We start from the raw sequence: 25128 nt of genomic DNA, 5'->3' as shown, positions 1-25128 counted from the left end.
ATCAAGTCTAAAATTATCTGTTAGGTATTGCAATCTCTTCCTAATCTGCAGCTCCCCCCTTTTCTAGTATTCTTATTTCTTATTTATCTTTACATACTCTCCAGATCCAGTGATAATGACCTCCTTTCTGTTCCTTGCACAAATACTTCATGCTCTTGACTTTATAAATTTTCACCAGCTGGAATTCTCTCCCTTCTCATCCCCCCTACTTGTTTCCTCACTTTCTGCTTCCCTTCTAATCAATGTTTGCAGCCAGTATTTCTGATAAAGGCCTTTTTTTCTAAAATAAAGAGAAATCAAATTTATGAGAATACAAGTCATTCCCCAATAGATAAATGCTCAAAGGATATGAACTGACAATTTTCAGATGAAGAAATTAAAGCCATTTCTAGTCATATGAAAAAATACTCTAAATCCCTATTGGTTAGAGAAATGCAAATTAAAACTCTGAGGTACTACTTCAAACCTATCAGATTAGCTAACAGTATAAAGGGCTGAAACTCTTAAAAAGTGTGCTTGAATCAGACAAAGGAGCACTTAAAGCTAATTATCTACTGGACAGTGACTATTAGCATATGTTTGGAAAAATGGCCTTTCTCACAGTTCCTAGCTGGCTAGATGTTTGGTATATACAGATAATCAAAGGAGGGATTAGATAAGAGTGTGAGAGGAGCCAGACTCACTTTGTAAGCAAGACCAGGAGAAGGGAGGTTAGTGGAGAGCTTGTGGCAGTTTTATCCATTTCCTTTACTTCTCCCCCTAAAGACCAAGGACTTTTGCTTATCTTGACTCTGGCTGATCCTGAGGTCTCCAAGGAGCAAGCTCAGAATTTACAAAGAGGACAGGAAAAGATAATGATAAATATTGGAGTAGATGAAAGTTGGGATACTGATGAGCTGTTGGTAGAGTTGAAAACTGATCCAACACTTCTAGAGAGAAATTTGGAACTATGCTCAAAGGGCTATAAAACTGTGCACATCCTTTATCTAACAGTATAGTGTCACTACTAGATCTGTATCTCAAAGAGATCATAAAAGGAGGAAAAGGATCCACATATGCAAAAATGTTTGTGGCAGTTCTTTTTGTCATGTCAAGAAATTGAAAATTGAAAAGATGCCCATTAATTGGAGAATGGCTGAACAAGTTATACTAATGCATATAATAGAATAGTATTGTTCTATAAAAAATGATGAGTAGACTGATTTCAGACAAGCCTGGAAAAACTCACATGATATTGATCTGATGCTAAGTGAGTAGAATCAGAACACTGTACAAAATAACAGCAAAATCATGTGATGATAAACTATGACAGATTTAGCTCTTCTCAGTAATGAAGCAATCCAAGACAATTCCAATAGATTGGGATGGAAAACGCCATTCACATCCAGAAGGACAACTATAGAGATTGAATGTGGATCAAAGCATACTATTTTCACCTTTTTGTTCGTTTACTTTTTCTCTCTCTCTTGTAACTTTTTCCCCTTTTGTTCTGATTCTTCTTTCACAACATGGCTAATATGGAAATATGTTTTAAATGACTGTATATGTATAACCTATATAAGATTGTTTTCTGGATTGGTAAGCGAAGTAAGGGAGAGACAAAAACTAATGTTGAAAACTATCTTTACATGTAATTGGAAAAGTAAAATACTACTGAGGGGAAAAAAATGCTAGTGCCTTCCCTCTACTGATTCTCTCTACTTTATATCTGTTATTTATCTTGTTTGAATATAGTTATTTCCATGTTGTCTGCCCCATTATACTGTGAGCTCTCCTTCAGTAGAGGGACTGTTTGCCTCAATTTTCTCATCTGTACAACATGATGAAGAAGGAAATGGCATATCACTCCAAAATATTTGCCAAGAAAACTCCAAATGGGGTCATGTCATGATTAAAAACGACCAAACAATAAATAAAAAAGTATAAGTAAGTTCAAGTATATTCATGTACTCTCAAGTGGAGAGGAGAGATATAGGTCATGGGAGGTGAGTAAGATAGTAGAGAAAGAATCAATATTTATGTATGTATGTTAGAAGAAGCTGAAATAGAAATAAGACTTTGAGTAAGATATCAAACACACTGAAAAAGGTAAGGGAATGGAAGTCTATGTAGCTAACAGCTACCAAAATCTGGGATGACTGATAAATTTGATTTGAAAGAACCTTAAAGAAGAAGAGATTGCTGAGTAGATGAAGAATTTGGAATAAAAATGGTGGGCAATTCCATTAAAATCAGAATTGAAGAGTGAAAAATGAAAGAGTAACCAACATTAGATGAGTGCCAGAAAAAATGTCAAAAAAGGAAGAAGATTTCAGTAATTATCCAAACAAAGGAGAAAGGAAAGTTTAAGATGAAAATAATTTTGTTAATCACTAAAAAGGTGTTTCAGAACACACAGTCAAAAGGATAGATAGAGCCTTGAGGTGCATGGGAAGAAGGAAGCAGTTAGTTGGAGTTCCATCATTAGCCAAGAATTCATCACTGTGACAAGGAGAGTAGAAGAATGATTATTAATGAGAAAGAAGTCCTGGCAAAGTTGCTAAACCATCCTGTGTGTGGAAAGGAATAATGTATAGTAAGGCTGAAATGGAAAATTGGGATCAAGTTGTGAAGAATTTTAAATGCCCAAGTTTGTATTTAATCCTATATGTGAGATGAAACCCCTGAGATTTAGAAATGATGTGATCATATTGACCCTTAAGGAAAGTTCTTGCAGTTGTAAGAAGGATGAATGAGAGAGGAAAGAATTTTGTAAGAGATGAATTAGGAGGTAATTTATATAATAGTCCAAGACTAAAGTAAAGTGAGGAGGGCATGAGTTAAAGTATCAGTTATAGGAGTAAAGACAAGGAAAAGTATACAGAAAATGCTATGGAGGTAGAAAAAAAAATCTAGTAGATAAGAGAGTAGACAGAAGAGTAAGAATGAATCGCTATGGATAATATTGAGTTTGAGAAACAAGTGTCAGGCAGAAACTGAGTCCAAGTCCCCTGCCTCAATATAAACCCAGCCCTCTTTCCACCAGCCTGTAGCCTAGCATATTTTATTCTGACAAATTTCCCACAGCAAACTGTTCCTCACTTGTGGGCCTCCAGGTGATACGTTCCACTCTGTCCCTTAATAGTTTTATCCTAGTGTTTGGAAATGTGGTTTAACAAGAGAAAGGGCTATGGGAACAGATATAAAAGTAAAGGAATTCAGCTTGTAAATACACAGGGGCAGAGAAGAGGATAGTGCTTTTGTCATTTTCCTTCTGCAGCTTCTGCTTTGTTTCAACATCAGGTTCCTTTTGTGTATATTCTTCCCCCATTAGATTGTAAACTCCTAGAGGGCAGGGACATCCTTCTCTTTTTATATATGCAACAGCACAGTGGCTGGCACATAGCAGGTGCTTAATAAATTTTTTTTAAATTGAACTGGACTTTGTGTCAATACTGGAGGACTTGTCTTAGATTGTGTATAATTTGTTACAGGAATAATCTGGAGTTGGCTACTAGTAGCCGTTGTGAGGATTCTGATTTCCCAAGAATGGTACTTTGTGAAGCCAAGATAGTCTCTCCCATTACTGCAAACATATTAGCACTTCACTTAGTATTTCTGTACTTAATCTGATCAAATATAAAGATTTTCTTCTAGCCATAAAGGACTCCAGCTCAGTCAGTTTTCAATTATTCAACTGGCTATATTTTTAGTCAAGTTCACAGGTGTGGTTAGATAACAGACCAATATAAGAATAAAACAAAGCTCCAGTGTTATTTGAAAGTTTTTTATTTTATTTTATTTTTTTTTAATAGTAGTGAGATTGGTCTGGGCCTGTCATGTCAGAGTAGAAGGTAAAGTTCTCTCACTCACTTTGAAGTCTCCCATGCAATACAGAGAAAGCCATCTTATATTGTGAGCTCGGATCTCCTAGTTTTAGCTAAATGGCATAAAAATATCTGAAAATAGACCTTTTCTTCCATGTATTGTGAAATAGTAGCCTTCCCCCTTTAAAGCGGTTGTCTGAATGATTACCTTCTCTTACCACAACCACTCCCCCCCACTATATTACTCTACAAAAGACATTAAGAAGGGAGAAAAAAATAAAATGTGTTTACCAAAGCTTAAACGTCATCAACATCTTCTCTCCCTAAGAGGTTAGAGTAAAGTTTTAGAAAAATGGAATAGGGACTTTTAGAAGGATGGGCAGATAATGAACTATTTCTATTTAAGACACTTAATACGACATAAACCACAAATCTTATTTTTCCCACATTCTCCTCTTTATGCTGCCTTACTTTTTGTTAATTTATCTTCTCTAACTTCTGAACTATTTTCTCCAATTTCCTACTGCCCTCTTCCACTGCCTTCAAGACAAGTTCCCATATATAATACAGTTACATGAGCCCCCCAATCCAACCATTCTTTCAAAATACAAACTAGAATCGAAAACTGGCACAAAAATACAATCATTATTTGAGCAAATAAAGTATGCTTAATTTTTGTCCACAAAACATTAAAAAAATATATACCTTTCTTACCCATAAATGGCAACCACACAAATAATTTCCATAAAGGATATGCCCTAAACACCCCTTGAAACTAACTTTATTTTATAGGTTGAAAAGGATGATGCATTTAATCACACTTTCATCACAGGTCTAGTATGGAACAAAATTTATTTCTATTTTAAAAACATTTTGGTATCCATTTTTTTGTGTGTGTGCTTATCATGCAAGAATAGCTTTAATTCAAAGCCTTTCAATCAATTAGGGGGGATTTAAGCCTTTTCACAAGAAATCTATACAACCTCCTAAAAGATGGTTTTTGTGAGAACTGTTCTTTATACTAACATTTTAAAATAAATAGCTCCATGTTTATATTATGTTAGTTTGTCATAAGACAAAAACAATGCAATAAATAAGACACAAAGTAGTATTTTATCTACAGACTTCTGGAATCCATTTAATGGGCATATATAGAAGAAAGGAGATATTGCTAATAAATCATTTAACCTAAGGAGATGCTGTCAACTAGTACAAAAGGACATTGGTGGAGTTCATAGGTTCAACTATTTAATTCTGCCAACATTTTCCTGACCCATCTGGAAATAAACAAAAACAAAATTCTGATGTAATTTTTAATGTCAAATCCAATTCTGCCTTAGCAGGAAGCTGCTATTTTGTGATCAAACCTGTACAATAAAATAAATGAAACACAACAATCCAGTAGTTAACATAGGTTTTATGGCAATTACACTGCTAGTAATTAAGGTTTTAGCACTTCATTACCTTAACTATACATAAGATATAAGAAACTGGGATGGCTGTTTTCGAAGCTAGTCAGTTAAATCAATAATTATGATAATTTCATTTGAAATGTTCATTTTCTTCCAATTTCAACTTAATGTGTATAAAACAATTCCAGAACACTAATAGAGCAGGGTTCCTATTACTTTCATTCCTGGCTTTATTCCAACCCACAACAGTCTCCAAGAGTAAAGAAGAGCAGCTTATTATTAGCCTTAACATTACCACCGACCTTTAGCCAGAATCATTTCTCAAGTGCAAAACTACTGATCAACTGTCTTTTGTTATCTACAAACAAAACTTGTTTGACTTTCAGCTCTAACATGCTAAATAAAATCAAAATACAGTAAAACACGGTTCATTATTTTACAAAATTAAATATGCCATATATAAAATGCCACAATCCACAGAGTAAAATGGAAATGTAGTTGAATTTTTTTAATTAAAAAAAAAAATTAATAGGTGCAGGTATGTACTTGGATTCAAATACTCTTCAACATGCTAGTTATATGAACTTGGACAAATTTACTTCCTCATCTATAAAATAAGCCTAATGCTGACAGTGACAATATTTGTCCTATTTACCTGACAAAATTACTGTGAAGAAAGTACTTTGGACAACATCAAAGTTAAAGATTTTATTTTCAAACATGAGTTTTACAGGAATCAGAACTTGTTTCAAAACAGAATACTAGTTTTGAATACAGCTTTATATTACCCTGTAGTTTGTCATGAATTCAATATAACACAAAAACAAACTAATCCATGCCTATCCAGTGAATATAAGATATTTTACTCTTTTACTTGTCAAAAGTTAAGAATGAATGAGAGCCTCAAAACATTTAAGACAACACTTTTCTGGGATTTAAAAACTGAAATTGAAGGCTGTTGAACAGATAACTCTTAATAAGATATTTTCAGGTACCTCTGTTCATAAAGACAATTATGTAAGAGATAGTAACAAATAAATGTTGTCAATCCATGACAGTACAGGAACAATAGTACTGCAATTCAAATGTTTATCTTTAAAGATGTGGTGCAGTATTCTTATAGGACAACAAAGTACTATAGTAATAGTAGTTATTGCAACTCCATTCCACCTTGCCTGAGCAAACAAAGATCATAAAAATATTGTATACATTGTTCCTTCAGATGACAGGATCATAGAGTTAGCTGAAAGAGACTTCGAGGTTATAGAAATCCAATGCTTTCTTTTTACAAATGAACAAAGTAGATGTCAAGAAAATGAAGTGAGTTTCCCCAAGATCACATGCTCAGAATCCAGGTCCACACTACAACACTGGGGGACTTGGAGATGTTACATCACTTCTCTAAAGTCTCCTTGCACCCTCCAGCCTCTTATCAGAAACTAGACTTTAAAAGAATTAAAGAATTGTGATCACTCAGTCTTGTCATGGAGTTGACTGGTAAGGTAGAAAGAGCCCTAATCCTGGAATCAAAAGACCAGAATTCAATTCCCAGCTTTGCCATTTTACAGGTAAATTCTTTAACTTCTCTGGGCCCTCCCTAAATTTCTCCACAGGAAAACAAGGGATTATACAAAATGGATCTAAGGTACTTTTCATATTTTAATCTATGTTCCTGTAACCTCTCTCATTTTGACCCAGGCCATTCCCCTTCTAGAATGCACTACCTCTATCTCTCTCTTGCCTGTTAAAATCTATGTTCCTTTTAGGACTCAAGCCAATCAGCCAAATATCTCCTTCAAATTTTATTAAATTGGCATAATAACATCAAACAAATTAAATGCTGCAAGGTACCCATGCTCAAAGTTGTTTCGGACCCCCTGTGCTATTTGGACTACTGTCTTGAACACTTCATTTATTAGATTTTGACTATATCTGTCCTATTTTTTCCTCACCAAAAACAAAACCCTATTGAAGCAAGAATAATTAATCCAGCATAATTTCATGTCACAATGATACAAACTCCCAATATAAAATTTTTAGAACATTTGGCAAGAATTTTATTAATATCACCCAAAAACTGGACAAAATAAGCATAAATCAAATTTGCTCTTACTAACCACATTCTCTTTTAAAATTAAATGTATGCGATACATAAATGCTTAGTGGAGAATGAAATAACATTCTCAACATATAAAAGGACAAAAAGTTGTAACACTGTTTCATGCCAATTCAATTCAAAATTCTACTTTGGCATTAAAAGCAAAAGGGAAAAAAAAGTGTTAACTGGTGCTAAACCATAAAGAATTGAATAAAAAAATTATGTACATATATAGTTATGCTGTAGACATGGCTATGCAGGGTAACAAAAGGAAATTAAATATTTTGAAAGAACAAATTCTAGCCAGGAAGAAGAGGTATTTTAAAGGGGAAAGGAAAACCATAACCTAAAACTTTGAAATTATCTAACTAAATAAACTTTCAACATATTCTCCAATAAAGAATTAACATGCTTTATTTCCATAAAGGTTAATGGGTGGAAAGTTTCAACTAGTATATTATTACTGGACCTATCCCCTCCCATGCCTTGCCCCTTCTTGTTTTCTCCTCCTTTAGTATTAGACTCATAAATATGCAAACTTCTGTAAGGGCTAGGAACTCTTTGGGTGCCACATACATGTTAATTTCTCTTGTATAAAACTGGTATTCACCTAAATCTCCTGACATTTCAATTGCCTGTTGACAGTTTCCAGCTCTGCTACCACAAAAAGGCTGACAGTAATGTTATTATGTAAATAGGTATCTTTCTTTTTTATAAATGACTTCTTTGGATTGTATATCTAGAAATGAAATCTCTGGGTCAAAGGTTTTGGATTTTTTGGGTTTTTTTGCTTAATTCCAAACTGTTTCCAAAATAGTTGAAGCAATTCACCACCCCATCAAAAATGTACAATTGTGTATTTTTCCTATACTTTGAATACCAACTATCCCCATCTTTTGCCATTTTTTCCCATCTGCAGGTGTAAGATGTAAGATGAATTTTTTTTAATTGTGACACTAACAATGGAACAATGTATTATATATATGCTCTGACCAGAAAAGAATGCAGAAACTTGCTTCAATTTCTGATTCTTATTTCACAAATTTCAATTTTGATCTTTACAGAATTTTTTCTTTTCTACTGGAATAATTCACATGTCAAATAGATGTCACTTTTGTCCATTCAATGAAATTAATGGTAAAAACTAAATGCTGATAGTCCAACAAATCAAACATGACAAAAACAATTGCTTTGTGATAAAATTTCATTTTGACATGTGTAAATGCTTTAGAATCTATATTTCATAACTTTTTTCATAAATTTATAATGAATAGAAGGATCAGCTCTTAGAAATTTATTATCTGTAAGTAAATCATTTTTATAATAGATATACTTCTAGTGAAAATAAAGTTTGTTTTAATTAACTTAACATCCAGTTATAATTTATCAGGATTATATAAAATAATAAAGATGCATAAAAACATTTCACAAATGCTATCAGAAAAAAAAAGATTCACTAAAACAGAGTAGATATTTAACATAATTAACACAAATCAGTTAAGTTTAAGATTTACATTTTTATTCCAAATAGTTTATTTAGATTTGAAAATCCTCTATTTCAATTTAAGTTAATTTGTAATGCAAATGAACATTCTAAATATGCTGTATGAATATCACTTTCTTGAAAAACCTGAAATAGATCTGAATGATTTTCTATTAGAATGACTGATTTTCTATTAAAAAATATATTGCATACTCATTTTATTATTTAGATTAAAGATATATAGTAGCTGCCAAACATGAGGTATGGCAAATTTCAAATAATTTTTGAGGCAGAATATTATCTTGTGAAAACAATGAACCCAAGAAGAAAAAAAAAGCTTTTAGTAATTCAGAATGAAGTAAGCAATTAAAATAGAATTATCCTTTTCTCAGACACTAGAGAACTGTATTCTATCCTCTGATTTAGTAAATGTATATTTGGAGCTCATAATCCTGTCATAATGTTATTATAGTCTCAATAATACCAAGGCATAATAGCATTTGCTCATAAGGAACTTAATCCAGAGTAGGACAGATATTTATATTTCTCAACTTTTCTGAGCATTTTTGTGGAAAGAAGGGAAAATTAGTTTTGAAATGAAATAAAAATGTAATTTATATTTATCAATTATAAAACAAAGATCCATAAGCAGTTATTTCTAAAGGACCAAACATGTTAATATATAGTACAAAAAGTTCAATACTGTATAATGCTATTCAAGATAATACCTGTATACTACTTCTAAACCATAGTAAAATATTCTAAGTGTAAAGATACATGGAAAAAGTATGTCATAATTTTATATATTTTTAAACATATATGACAACATAACAAATAGCTTATAAGAAGTTTAGCAAAATAATATCATGGACACATTTAAGTTTTAAACATGAATTGTTATAGTGACGCAAATGTAAGGAGAAAACTAATTATGGTTTAAGCTCAGTAAATGTAAAGATACATGGAAAAAGTATGTCATAATTTTATATATTTTTAAACATATATGACAACATAACAAATAGCTTATAACAAGTTTAGCAAAATAATATCATGGACACATTTAAGTTTTAAACATGAATTGTTATAGTGACGCAAATGTAAGGAGAAAACTAATTATGGTTTAAGCTCAGTAAAAATTTGATAGGTGAGAAAAATGGAAAATGTATATATGACAGGCATTTATATTCAACTGATAGAAAAGATAAATTCCTCTAGAGAAAAAAATTCATGCTATACTCAAAAGACTAATGGAAAAAGATGCAAATATAATATTGATAGGTTCATATTCATTTGACAGAAAAAGACAAATGTAACATTCTATAGAGAAAAAAAATTTCACTCTCAATTTTCCTGAGCATTTATTTTAATGTGCCATCATCCAGCACAGCTAATATTAGCAAGGTGGTACACGCTTCCCTTTTTTGGACTGAATTTAATTCTCATTTCGAACTACTATCTACAATGTTTTAAAATAAAAATATTATATTTATGTTAAGCTAAATTATAAGCCTTTACCACTGATTAAATACTAAAGAACTTCCTATTTTATTTTAAACTAAAACATTTTATTATATTTAGAGGTCAAACATAACATTAAAATGTTCTGCACCTTAAAATGAGATTTTCTGCTTACAAACTTTAGTAGAAAAGATTAAGATTGAGAGGTAAAAGCAACATGAACTGTGTTGAAGCAACTTTATTTTTTGGAACATGGCTTCCTGTCTCTATTCTACTCCATATTTTATAATGCTTTCAAACTAATCTTGCTTATGCATAAGCTCTGTTATTTCTCAACTCAAAAATCTTCAATGATTCCCTACCAAGTAAAATTAAAACACCACTGTCTGGCATTCAAGACCCTCTACAATAGGTTAATAGCTTAATCTGTTTTATTATTCCTGTTCCATGGATATCACATTCAAGAAAATCAGGCCTTTATCATTCTACAATTTCCAACCATGATGCTCAGTTTCATACTGTTACTAATGACTATAACGCCCCGTCTTTGTCAACTGACAAACTTCTTTTTCCTTCTTTTACAAACTCTTCTTTTTCATCTTTTAAAGTCCAACTCAAATCCCACTTGCTTCATGAGATCTTCCCTGATTCCTCCCAGTTACTTAATAACCTTTCCTCCTTTCCAGAACTCACAAAGCAATGTGGGATTGTACTACTCACTGTATAATGTGTTATTAGTAAGCCTTTCCTACACAATCTTAATTCTAGTGCAGTATGTGTTATTTATTTCCTGTATGCCTATATACATACATATATGTTTTTTGTATATATTTGTTTGCATGTTGTCACCCCCTATTAGACTTTAAGCTGCTTGAAGGAAAGGACTATCTTTAGCCTCTTTTTTGTATCCCCTGCCCTTATCACAGTGCCTGGCTTGTAACAAATGATAATTACATATTATATTCTATAGTTACTTGTGTATCATACTTAAGAAGTTTCATTAGGATGTTATAGGAAGTATTATTAGGAAGTACTCATTTAAACCTTGAGAACTAAGGTTAAATAAGGAGTAGAAGCAATAATAAAAAACAATTAACAAGTATTATTAGGAAGTGTCACAAAGACCAAAAAACGAAAATTGCAGCCCTTAAGGCAGATACATTCTGGAGAACCAAGGAAAGACAAGTTGGCATTTACACGCAAATTGAGTTAGATACAGACACACACACACACACACACACACACACACACACACACACACACACACACACACACACACACACACACACAGTAAATGTTGAGTAATAATGGGGAGAGAGGAATCAGAGAAGCACTAAAAACTAGTAGAATCAGGAAAAGCTCCATGTAGAAAGTGGCACTTGAACCTTTAAGTAGGTTAAGGTTTCCAAGAAAAAGAAAACGGGAATGAACACATTAAAGGAACGAAGACAGTCTGTGCCAAAGCATGGGGCCAAATGCCATGTGTGAGGGTTAACAAGAGAGTAGAATGCAGACTAAGACTTGAAGGCTTACAGCCAGAATCTAAAAGGCTTTAAATGTCAGGAGTTTGTGTTCAGATCCTAGACAATAGGGAATCACTAAAACTTAAGGAGAAAAAGTCATTCCTGTTTGTATTTTAGGACGACCACTTTGGCAGCTATACATAGAGTGGAAAAAGGGAAAGACTGAAGGCCAATAGGCCATAGTCCAGATAAGAGGTGACAATGGTCTGAACTATAGACTGTACAGATTGTGTGACCACAAAAAACAAAAACAAACAAAAAAAATTTAAGAGACATTGGGGTAGGAGTGTTCATAAGAGTTGCAAGTTACAGAATAGTAATAGAGAGGTACTGAAGATGATTTTGAGGTTACAAGATCAACAATTTAGGCTGGAAGGGCCCTGAAAGGGCATGTGGCTTAATACTTCACTTTACAGATGAGGAAACAATCTATGGTTCAAAGAGGGCAGAGGTGACGCCCAAAGTTACAAGAAAAAAAGACGACAGGACAAGGATTTCAATCTCTACACCCATAACTCTTGCTACCGCTCCATAAGCTTTGTAGCCTAAGAGAACACTGGCACTCTCCACAGAATGATATAGTCTGAAAGAGGGGCAGATTGGGGAGGGGAGGTAATGAATTGTTTTAAACAAGTTGAGTCTGAAATGTCTCTTTGAAATATCCAAGCTAGCGGATGTCAGGGTACAGCTCAGCAAAGAAAGCAGGGCAAATATGGCTCTTGTCACTAAAAGTGTTTTCAGGCTGACCATATGATCAAAAATCAATGTGATAAATGCCCCCAAAAGGCAATACAATCTAAATTGCTGAAGTTGGGATAGGCAGAACAATCTTCCTGCGTTGGTCAGATCATATCTGTTTTTAATTCTAGATATGCCTTTCAGGACAATAACTGAAAAATGGAGTGTTTCTTTACAAGGGTGAACTAGAATATATAAGGAATGACTGAGGGAACTGAAAATGTCTAACTTGAATACAAGATTAAGGGAAGAGCAGGGAAGACAAAAGAATTGTCTTCAAATATATAAAGAGCAGAGACAGAGAAAAATGATTAGAATCATTTTGCTGGAGCCAATCTACATAAGTCACAGAAAGGCAGATTTCAGCTCTGTGTCAGAGAAAACTCAGTAATTAGAGCTGTCTGAATAGAGAATGATGGAAACTATCACATGATTATCTGAGGATGTTGAAGCTGATGCTACATAGCCACTTGTTAAGGATGAAGTAAAAAGGATTATCATCCCTTTCCAGATCTAGGGGTCTCTTCCTCTGTTTTCCAATAGCACTTTAATTTTTAAAAAAGGATAGAAGCAATTCTCCAAGTAAAATATCCTTTGTTACCAGAACAAGTAACCTAATAAGAAAGGGATCTTAATGACTTGACTCTATTTTGATCCAAAAGACCAAGAGCAAGGATCAAGCACGAGTCATACTTAGATGTTTCTTCCTTCTGACTGGTCTGACAGTGTATCATTTGGACCTTCACTGATTTTTCCTGAGCTATAGTCTTCAAAATGCTTTCATAAAACTCAAATGGAAAGTTTGTGGGTTTTTTGTTTAGTTATTAAAATCAATTTGGGTGAATATGCAACAGAATAATACTTCCATTTATAAAGTGTCCATCACCCTCTAACAGTCTCATACAAAATATACATTTGTGTCTGGTTTGGGGCACACATATTTATAAAGCAAGTGGATCCAACCTGCTTCCACTGAAGATTCCATAATAGGTTGCTGACTACTCTAAAACCCATTTCCTTCCAGACCAAAGCGAGATATCAAGATGCATCTTATGGCTTTTCATTGCAATAACATTGCTCTACAAGGACATATGCTACTACCTTGTAAATCAGTGTCTAGGGAGTTCTGGTCCCACCTGTCCTTCCTTGTCAGTAGCTCTGGGTGATATAAACAGCTTTGGATATAACTGGCTCTATCCCTACCACAGAAGCCTTTTTCAATGCAATCTGACTTTAAGAGTAACTACTAGTAAAATAGTATTGTAAAAGAAGTTAATAAAATTTTGTCCTAATAATGTAGAAATCTAGGTGTAATATGTGCTTGGTATTTATAAGACAGGCTTTGGGAAAGATAAATGTTATAACAATAATAATATAATAATAGAGATAAAGCTGGTAAAAAGTAAACATAGTTATCTAATAGAAATATAGCATATACCTGTCCCTTAAAAATTCTTTTCTCCTCCAGTAAACTATTATACTCAAAAAATTAGAAAAGTTTTAATATTTAAAAAATGTAATAAGTGCTCCCTCCCCATCTAAATTACTATATATTCTATAGCTTTAGGTAACACAAGTATATAATTATTGAATTCTTGGTTTAACTGTTAGCTAAAACCTATAAGGGATTTTTCTCAGTGGTTGACTTCTGTATCCTGTTTCCATGGAAACGGAGATGGGGAATTAGAAGAGGTAAAACAAAGTTATTAAGGTGTTTATTTTTATTAATGATTTATTTACTTCATTTCCCCTAACATTTCCACATGTTTCTTTCTAAAGAAACCAGAATTAGCTAGCAATAAATAAATACATTTAGCGTTCACAAGTTTCTGACATAGGCTCTTCTGTAACAACTGATTCACAGAATATAGATTTTAAAACAGATACTTAGAAATAAGTTTTCCTTACCTTAGACTTCCAAACTGTTTCCACAGAAACTTACTAAATAGTATAGAGGAAACTTCATGAACTCTGTAATGGCAGAGCAATAATAATGAACTAAACTTCAGAAAAGTAATTGGAGGGGAAAGGAAGGTAGAAGTCATCTTCATAATCAATTCAAACTTTTATTGAATGTTTTCTATGTGAAAGGTGTAGAGATAAAGCCAAATTTAGTTGTAATAAATCACTAGTTCTCCTAAACAGTTGATTTCTTAATGAATTTACTATGTGCACTAAGATTATATATAGAGAAAAGAAGCCAGATCTTGTTCTCAAGGAACACAAATTGTAACAGCTAAAGATAAACATAGAGGAGCTATATAATGAGGTTTGGAGAAGGGCAGAGTTGTGGAAGCCCTTCTGGTTGGCGCAGGTCCTTCATAAAAGAATTTGCGAACCTGAAAAGACTGGCAAAAAAGTTTATTGGCACTGAGAAGTCAGCTTTCGCGAGGAGGCAGACTTCCTCAGTGGCAAGGTCCCAACAGAAAAGTAAAGATATAGCAGAGAAATCCTGGCAGAGAGATTGGCACTGAGAAGTCAGCTTTTGCTAGGAGGCCAAGTTCCTCAGTGGCAAAGTCCTGACAGAAAAGTAAAGGTCTAGAAAAGAAATTCTGGAAGAGAGATAAAGAAAAGGGTATCTTCTCAGCAGGCAGGGAGGGAGTCCTTGCAAGCAGCTATGCCAAGGAGAGGTCCCTTGGTCTGGCATGTTCCTGCTTTGGGCCTCTGCAAAGTCCTATTAGGGAAACAGAAGCTGACACCGAGAGGAGAATGCCCTCTCAGCAGGCAGGATTCCAGAGCAAGCTGCCTTGGACCTTCTGCCAGGTCCTGACAGAGTAGATGAGAGATAAAGAGGGGTTAACACTGAAAAGAGAATATCTTCTTGGCAGGGGATCCTGACAGGCAGTTATGCAAAGGAGAGAGAGAGATTCCTTGGCATGGCATGTTCCTACTTTGGGCCTTTGCAAAGAATTGAGCAGAAACCTATTTTATCTTGGGGGTGGGGGGGAAAGGCAGTATGAGTTGGAAACAGACTGAAATCTTTCAATTGAATAGAAGATTTCCAATTGAATGAGTGTCCCTGGAATAATCTTCAACTCAATAGAGTGTGTAACAGAATGAAACTATTTATATTGATTCCCTGGGCCGGATCTTTTGTAGGGGAGAGAGAGTTCAAGGAGAATTTCTCAAGTGTTCCCCCCAAAGACAGAGGACAGCTTCAGGGTTCCCCCATCAATGTCAAATAGATCTATTGATTAGATTAATGTCATAAACTATTCTAATCACACACAAAAAAACAAGTGTTAACATATATGTGAAAATCAAGTAAAGGTCTCAACTACAATTTTTACATTTCCTAAGAAAATAGCTAATTCAAAGAATTTACAAATCTGAGAACTAGGGTAAAATGGAAAAGAAATAAATCTCCCACAATTCAGTCATCTACATTATACTAAATAAGTATCTATAGCAGCTTTTTTCATAATAACAAAGAAGTGGAAATTATAGAGAGGTGATATCTTCTGAAGAATAGCTAAACAAATTATAATAAAACATTATTGCAGTATAAAAAAATAAGAATTTCTATGAAAAGCAGAAGACCTCTGTAAACTGAAACAAGTAGATTTTGAACATTTATGTAATAATGGCAACATTATAAAGAAAAACAGGAAATCTAATCAATACAACCATAAACCACAATATTGAAGGGCTTAAGTTGAGCTATAGTGTCCATATACTTCTAACTAGAGAAGTGATAGAGATAGAAAGAAGATTCTAGATAGAGAAGTGAAAAATTAGATGTACATGTTTGGAAGTATCCAAAGCAGTCATTTGTTTTGCTGAAGTATGCTCATTTTGTTAAAGGGGGTTCCCCCCCCCTTTTTTCCTTTTAATTATTTAAAGTAGGAGGCAGGGGGGAAATGCTAAAAGATTATGAATAGAGATAAAAAAAAAAAAAACACTTGTTTAAATTATAATCCTAAAGGAATGACTATTAATAGGATTATCTATTACAAAGATTTGTGGAGGGTATAACTGAATAATATAATGCAGAATTTCACATTCCTAGAATTGAAAAAGTAGAGGAAAAAAAGCTAAACATTGGGAAAAGGAGGAAAAAGGATGAATAAGATGGAAATAGGGAACAGATTTCACTGGATATTATCTGTCTTGGTAGGATTATCACAGGTTGAAGATAAGGTCTTCATTTTATAGATTTAATTTAAAACTGGATAATGTAATCAGGTTCTAGGGAACTAAATCACACAAATGAAATTTATACAAGAGACTGATTTATAATTTATTAATTTGCAACTGATAAACTGTCAATTCCTATTCAATTGCACTACTTTGGATTTTATTATATGCCCAGAGAGGACCTTTTTAGGTAAGATTAAGTCAGTCTAAGTACTTGCATCTCTTCAGGACTCATCCTTAAGAATTCTCTGAAAGCAGGGAAAGAGGGAAGTGTTACTTCCAAAATCTGCATTTAAGGACCTCCCCTACCCAAGTCAGCCATATCTTAACTTCCCACATAGGTAAGGTACCCCCCTGAACTCCCCCACCCCACTTTTCAGCTTTCTTTATTGTGTGTATAAACACAATATGTCTGGCACTATCACTGGTATCAATGTGCATAAAAACCCCACATTTTTTTTAAAAGGGTAATTTGAAGGTTTTCTAACATAGGCAAAGCTATCTGGATAGTTTTTCATGATATTACATATGCACTGTGGTAGTTTGGAACAGCGTCCCAGTTTGCTGTATGAAGTACTCTCTCTAAATAGTCTTTCTCCAAAGTATCCCAACAATGGTATCCTGTCAAATTAATTTCAATGACAAGAAATATTCAATTGGCTCTATTTTCTCTGAATTCCAAACCAATTCCAACCCTTCTGTTTGCATTTATCATTACAATTTCACCAAATAGTATCAAAATATTTATGATTCTTCAATAGTATGTCTGTTATTTAACCGACCAAGGACCTGATACTAAAAGTTAATATTTATATACATAGCCTAATGGCATTATTAACACCCTCTAAAACTTTTTCAGGCTTACTTTGAAGTGATATGCCATGGAGGTGATTCTGGATTCTTGAAAGCCTATGCCAACAGAGTACAAGTGTTATCAAGTTCCTGCAACACGGGTAAGGCTTGTACATCCCAGACAAAAACAACGTTTTTCCGAGAGACAAAAACAATTCCTAAAGTTTTAAGAACAACAATTCTTAAAGACTTAAGAACAATGATCAGTGCAAATGATGTGGTTCTAATGGCAAAGAGCCGTGGGAATCCCCTTTAGGTCAGCACAGGTCCTTCATGAAAGAATTCAGAAACCTGAAATATTAGACTGGCAAAAAAAAAAAAAAAAAAAAAGGAAATTTATTGGCATTGCTTTGCTAGGAGACTGACTTCCTCAGTGGCAGAGAAATAACAAAAGGTTTTTTTCTGAGAAGAGAATGTCTTCACAGTGGGCAGGGTCCTGGAAGCTATGCCAAAGAGGCAAAGCATGATACTTTGGACATTCTGCAAAGAAATGAGTAAAAAGAAACCTACCTTATGACCAAATCTTCCTTGGGGGGGGGGGGGAGAAGGGAAGCTGGGGGCAGTTTGAGGGTTGATCTCCCAATGGAAATTTCTTTGAAGGGTTTTTCAGCCTGAATTTGAATGGGGATCTGGCTATCAATGGGGGTGATTTGCCTTAGAAATGGCTAACCAAGAGGATATCTTCTCTCTCATAGACTCTCTGGAGTCTGGGAGGCCAGGAATATCCCTTCTTTTTTAGATCAAAAGGGGACACAATTTCAGACTGATAATTTTACAGATTAAAGGGAACACAATTTCATTCCCCCATCACAATGACCAACCATGTCTCCAGAACCTAAGAGGAAGCCTGTGCTAACAGGCTCATCCAGAGAAGTGATGGACTGATGGACATGTGTATGTATAATCTGTGAGCCATGAACTTTGTGTGCTTTTGTTTTGCTTGACTGTGCTAATTTCAACAAAGGTTTCCTTCCCTCCTCCCCTCCCCCAGTTAATGGGAAGATAGGGGGAGGAAGAGAGAAGAGAAAGGGAAAAAGTTTTGCAACTTGGTTTAAAAGAAATCACGGGTCAATGTTGAAAAATTATCTGTGCATATGTTTTGAAAATAAAAAGCTTTAAAAAAAAAATCAAAGATATCAGAAAGCTAGAGGAAGAGACTACATATTGTTGACAAAATCTAGCAGGAAGAGATAGAAATTCCATTTATAGTAACTACAGAAAATAGATCAAGTAGAAGAAATAACAGAATTCCTCCTTAAGCCTCCATTTTAAGAAAGACCAAGCTGCAAGCTGCACCTAGTCTTTTCTTACTGAGGGGGGTTGAAGTCCCTTTAAGATTCCTAATTGTCCAACCCATGGCTGACCTTGATTTACAAATTCTAGTCAAAGGCACCCTTTGAATATCCGGGCCCAGCCCCACTATCTGTTCAGCTTCCCCCAGCCCTCACCTGATCTAACTGAAAAGCCCGCCAGAACTTGGAACTCCCCACAATCTTTTGGGTATAAAAGAAATGAGCTGGAACAACCTTGTTGCAGGAGCCCTTCCAGCCAACACATGGTATCCTTCCAGCTATGTAGGGTATCCTGCCCGCCCAGAGGCCACCTTTGGCCCTGGCATCTTTCAAACTTAACTTTACTTCCAAATTTCTAAAATAAACCTTTTATTTATCAATCTAGGTTTTCGGGCCTGTAAATTCATTTTACAGGGGACACTGTGCCTTATGGGATTATCTATGCCCCGAGAAATGGGGTTCCCCCTTTCCTTTCCCTTATTATTACCAGCTATACTCTCTGGGGTTGAACTCCATCTTGACCATGTTCCCAAGAAACTTTGTCCAGTGAGACTTCGTCAGCTTTGGTGCCCACATCACATGAGCACCTTCAGCCCCTCAAAAACAACATCAACAACAACAATAAAACCTTCTTCCAAAATTCTCCATTTTAAAGTGGGCTCCCAAGTTAGCCCTTTTCTAGCTATTTCTTTAGACAGGACTCCATTGTGTGCCCAAACCAGGCGGTATCTATTCCTTGCCCCCCATACCATTTTCAACTTGCTTTTGTCTGTCCCCAAAATATAGCAATCTCCCTAAGGGGAGGAACTATTTGTTTTTTGCTTTTGCTTCTTTGAATTTATAACCACAGAATTTAGCACAGTCCTCAGAACTTAATGTTTATTGACTAACAGAAACATGCAATACACCCTTGATAACTTACTGCCAAAATACACACATTAGAAGTACACAAAAGAACTATAAACAGTCTTTACAAAATTACAGATCTAAAAAAAAGTGGAGGGGGAAGTTAGGTGGCACAGTTTGTAGAAACAAAATATCAAGAATATCAAGTAAATTTTTTAAAAACTGAGGAGTTCTAGCAGTATCAGATCTCAAACTATTATATAGCATCAAAACAATGAGGTACTGAGTAAGAAATAAGAGACTCATCAGTGGAACAAAGTAGGCACACAATATATAGAAACAAACAAGTATAGTAATATAGTTGTTGATAAATAGCTATGGGGTAGTAATTCAAGTATTTGACAAAAATTGAAGAAAAATCTTGAAAGCCATCTAGTAGCCAATATATATATATCCCAAGACAAAATTTCCCTGGATAGGAGAAACGCTCATGACCAAACAAGACAAAAAGAATCATGAGGGATAAAATAGACAATTTTGATTACATAAAATTTAAAAAGTGTTTGTACAAGCAAAACAAATGTGGCCAAAATTAGAAGAGAAGCAGGTTTATATGGAAAGAATCTTTACAGTAGTTTCTGGATAAAAATATAATTTCTAAGACATATTGGAAAACAATTCAACTTGCTAAGAATAAGATACACATAAGTCCACATTGGTCAAAGGATATGAAGAGGTAGTTTTCTAGAAAGGAAATCCAAGCTAACAATTGTCGTACCAAGAAAAAGAAAATGTTCCAAATCATTAGTAGAGAAATGCACATTAAAAAAATTGAGGTTTCATCTCATATCCAATGATGGGTCAGGGGCAGAAACCAGAGACCTATTTAAATAAAAAACACTATAGAAATAGAATATAAGGACTTCCGGCCAAGATGGCAGAGTGGAGGCAGACAGCTGCTTGAGCTCCGAGTTTTCTCTTAGGACTTACTTCATGACAAGCCTTGGAGTTAATGCTTGACCAGAAAAGAAACCCACAAATAATCACCAACAGAAGACATCTTTGCAATTCACCAGAGAAGGTCTGTGTTTGCTCGAAGGAGGGTCGAACAGACTGGGCACAAATTGAGGACAGGCAAGCCAGAGTGAGACAGGCAGCTAACACAGCTCAGACCAGAGGGGGGAGGGGTACGATCTCTGCCGTTTCTGCAAAAAGACTTTTACCCCAGTGTGGATATTCTGTCTTGGCAGCAAGCAAGGAGCAGCAGAAAGGGTGTAAACACCGGAGGTGAAGATTAAAACCCTGGAAAGGTAGCATCTCTCCGAACCCGGCCACCCCCAACCCCCACCTGGAGTGACTCCAAGTTCTCAGAACCTCAGAGCACAGACTCAGCACAGCCATCTCTGTCCTGTTAGTGGCTCTCTGGTACCCTACCCCAGTCTGTAGAGGAAGCCCATTAACATCATCCAGCCCCATCCCCCCCAAAACAGACCAATTGTTTCTCTTGTCAATTTGTTTTCCTAGATGCCACTCTTGACAAAATGAATAAAAAATTCAAAAGGGTTAGGGTTAGGGTTAGGGTGAGGAGAAAAAGACCTTGGACACTATTTTCGAGGAAATTATCAAAGAGAACTGCCCAAACGTTTTAGAAACAGAGGGTAAAATAGATATTGAAAAAATTCATCGATCACCTACTGAAAGGGACCCTAAAATCAAAACGCCAAGAAATATAGTGGCCAAGTTCAAGAACCATCAGACAAAGGAAAAAATATTGGAAGCTGCTAGAAAAAAGCAATTCAGATATGGAGGAGCCACAATAAGGATAACCCAGGATTTAGCAGCTTCCACATTAAAAAAACGAAGGGCCTGGAACATGATATTCCGAAAGGCTAAAGAATTTGGTATGCAGACAAGAATAATTTACCCAGCAAAAATGAGCATCCTTTTCTAGGGAAGAAGGTGGACATTTAACGAAATAAATGAATTCCATCTATTCTTGATGAAAAAACCAGATCTACACAAAATGTTTGATCTTCAAATGCAGAACTCAAGAGATTTCTAAAAAGGTAAAAAGAAATCTTGAGAACTATACTTCTGCCATAAAAATATGTAAAGAACATATGTATAATTTGTCCTAGAAACTAGAGGTGGAAAGGAAATTATATCATAAAAAAGTGTAAAGTGGTGGTACTACATCTCATGAAGAGGCAAAGATAACCTATTATATATGAGAGAAAGAAAGGAGGGAGATGAACATAGTGTGTATTGATAGACATATTCGATTTATGGTGAAACTTCTTCCACTTCATTGAAAAGTGAGAGGGAAGGAGTAAGCTAAGGGGAAGGGAATACAGAAATTATGAGGAAAAGGGGTAAAATAAGGGGAGGAACTTTAAGGTGGGGGAGGGATACTAAAAAGGGAGGGCTGTGAAAAGCAAGTGGTGCTCACAAGTTTAATACTGGGTAGGGGGGTAAGAGGGAAGGAAAGGGGAAAAGCATAAGCAGGGGTTAATAGGATGGCAAGCAATATAGAATTAGTCCTTCTAACCATAAATGTGAATGGGGCAAACTGCCTCATAAGCAGTTAGCAGACTGGATTAAAAGTCAGAATCCTACTATATGTTGTTTACAGGAAACACACCTGAAACAGGGTGATACATTCAAACTAAAAGTAAAAGGGTGGAGCAGAATCTACTATGCTTCAGGTGAAGCCAAAAAAGCAGGGGTAGCCATCCTCATTTCAGATCAAACAAAAACAAAAGTTGATCTAATTAAAAGAGATAAGGAAGGGCATTATATCTTGCTAAAGGGTGGCATAAATAATGAAGCAGTATCAATATTAAACATATATGCACCAAGTGGTGCAGCATCTAAATTCTTAAAAGAGAAATTAAGAGAGCTGCAAAAATAAATAGACAGTAAAACTATAATAGTGGGAGATCTCAACCTTGCACTCTCAGAATTAGATAAATCAAACCAAAAAATAAATAAGAAAGAAGTCAAAGAGGTAAATAGAATACTAGAAAAGTTTGATATGATAGATCTTTGGCGAAAGCTAAATGGAGACAGAAAGGAGTGTATTTTCTTCTCAGCAGTTCATGGAACCTATACAAATATTGATCATATACTAGGGCATAAAAACCTCAAAATCAAATGCAGTAAGGCAGAAATAGTAAATGCATCCTTTTCAGACCACAATGCAATCAAAATTACATTTAATAAAAAGCCAGGGGAAAATAGACCAAAAAATAATTGGAAACTAAATAATCTTATACTAAAGAATGATTGGGTAAAACAGCAAATCACAGACATAATAACTTCACCCAAGAAAATGACAATAATGAGATATCATACCAAAATATGTGGGATACAGCCAAAGCAGTAATAAGGAGAAGTTTTACATCTCTACAGGCCTACTTGCATAAAATAGAGAAAGAGACGGCCAACGAATTGGGCTTACAATTAAAATTGTTAGAAAAGGAACAAATTAAAAACCCCCAGACAAACACAAAACTTGAAATTCAAAAAATAAAAGGTGAGATTAATAAAATTGAAAGTAAAAAACTATTGAATTAATTAATAAAACTGAGAGTTGGTTCTATGAAAAAAAACAACAAAATAGACAAACCCTTAGTAAACCTGATTAAAAAAAGGAAAGAGAAAAAGCAAATTGTTAGTCTTGAAAATGATAAGGGAGAACTCACCACTAATGAAGAGGAAATTAGAACAACAGCTAGGAGCTACTTTGCTCAACTTTATGCCAATAAATTCGATAACTTAAATGAAATGGAAGAATACTTTCAAAAATATAGCTTGCCCAGATTAACAGAGGAAGAGTAAGTAGTTTAAATAGTCCCATCTCAGAAAAAGAAATAGAACAAGCTATTAACCAACTTCCTAAGAAAAAATCCCCAGGACCAGATGGATTTACATGTGAATTCTACCAAACACTTAAAGAACAACTAACTCCAATGATATATAAACTATTTGAAAAAATAAGGATTGAAGGAGTCCTACCAAATTCCTTTTATGACACAGACATGGTACTGATACCTAAACCAGGTATATCAAAAACTGAGAAAGAAAACTATAGACCAATTTCCTTAATGAATATTGATGCTAAAATCTTAAATAAGATATTAGCAAAAAATACTTCAGAAAATCATCCTCAGGATAATACACTATGACCAAGTGGGATTTATACCAGGAATGCAGGGCTGGTTTAATATTAGGAAAGCTATTACTATAATTGACCATATTAATAATCAAATTAATAAAAACCACATGATCATCTCAATAGATGCAGAAAAAGCATTTGATAAAATCCAACTCCATTCCTATAAAAACGCTTGAGAGTATAGGAATAAATGGACTATTCCTTAAAATAATAAGGAGCATATATTTAAAACCTTCAGTAAACATCATATGTAATGGCGATAAACTAGAACCTTTTTTTCCTGTAAGATCAGGAGTGAAACAAGGTTGCCCACTATCACCATTACTATTCAATATAGTATTAGAAACTCTAGCCTCAAGATGACAGGAACAAATAACGATGAATGTTGGAGGGGCTGTGGGAAAACTGGGACACTGATGCATTGTTGGTGGAGTTGTGAAAGAATCCAACCATTCTGGAGAGCAATCTGGAATTATGCCCAAAAAGTTATCAAAATGTGCATACCCTTTGACCCAGCCATACTACTACTGGGCTTATACCCCAAGGAACTACTAAAGAAGGGAAAGGGACCTGTATGTGCCAAAATGTTTGTGGCAGCCCTTTTCATAGTGGCTAGAAGCTGGAAGATGAATGGATGTCCATCAATTGGAGAATGGTTGGGTAAACTATGGTATATGAATGTTATGGAATATTATTGTTCTATAAGAAATGACCAACAGGAGAAATACAGAGAGGCTTGGAGAGACTTACATCAACTGATGCTGAGTGAAACGAGCAGAACCAGAAGATCATTATACACTTCAACAATGATACTGTATGAGGATGAATGCTGATGGAAGTGGATTTCTTCAACATAGAGAAGAGCTAATCCAATTCCAATTGATTAATGATGGACAGAACCAGCTACATCCAGAAAAGGAACACTGGGAAATGAATGTAAACTGTTATTTTTACCTTCTGAATCCAATTCTTTCTGTGCAACAAAAAATTCGGTTCTACACACATATATTGTATCTAGAATTATACTGTAATATATTTAACATATATAAGACTGCTTGCCATCTGGGGGAGGGGGTTGGGGGAGGAAGGGAAAAAATCTGAATAGAAGTAAGTGCAAGGGATAATGTTGTAAAAAATTACCCATGCATATGTACTATCAAAAAATGTTATAATTATAAAATAAAATAAAAAATTAAAAAAAAAAAAGAAAAGAAAAAAGAAAACAAAAAAAAAAAAAAAAAAAAAAAAAGAAACTCTAGCCTCGGCAATAAGAGCCAAGAAAAAGATTCAAGGAATTAGAGTAAGT

The 25128-nt window shown here is 34.6% G+C and overlaps 1 protein-coding gene across 2 annotated transcripts in view; it reads right to left on the bottom strand.

Annotated features, from left to right (window-relative positions):
• LNX2 (ligand of numb-protein X 2) overlaps positions 1-25128 on the bottom strand; it is an 86852-nt gene that overhangs the window by 53352 nt on the left and 8372 nt on the right. The gene's annotated exons all lie outside the window — the stretch shown is intronic.

This window comes from Sminthopsis crassicaudata, chromosome 3, assembly GCF_048593235.1.
Source record: "Sminthopsis crassicaudata isolate SCR6 chromosome 3, ASM4859323v1, whole genome shotgun sequence".
Taxonomy (NCBI): Eukaryota; Metazoa; Chordata; class Mammalia; order Dasyuromorphia; family Dasyuridae; genus Sminthopsis; species Sminthopsis crassicaudata.
The sequence above is the reverse complement of the archived record's forward strand: the minus strand, read 5'-3'. Positions and strand labels throughout refer to the sequence as shown.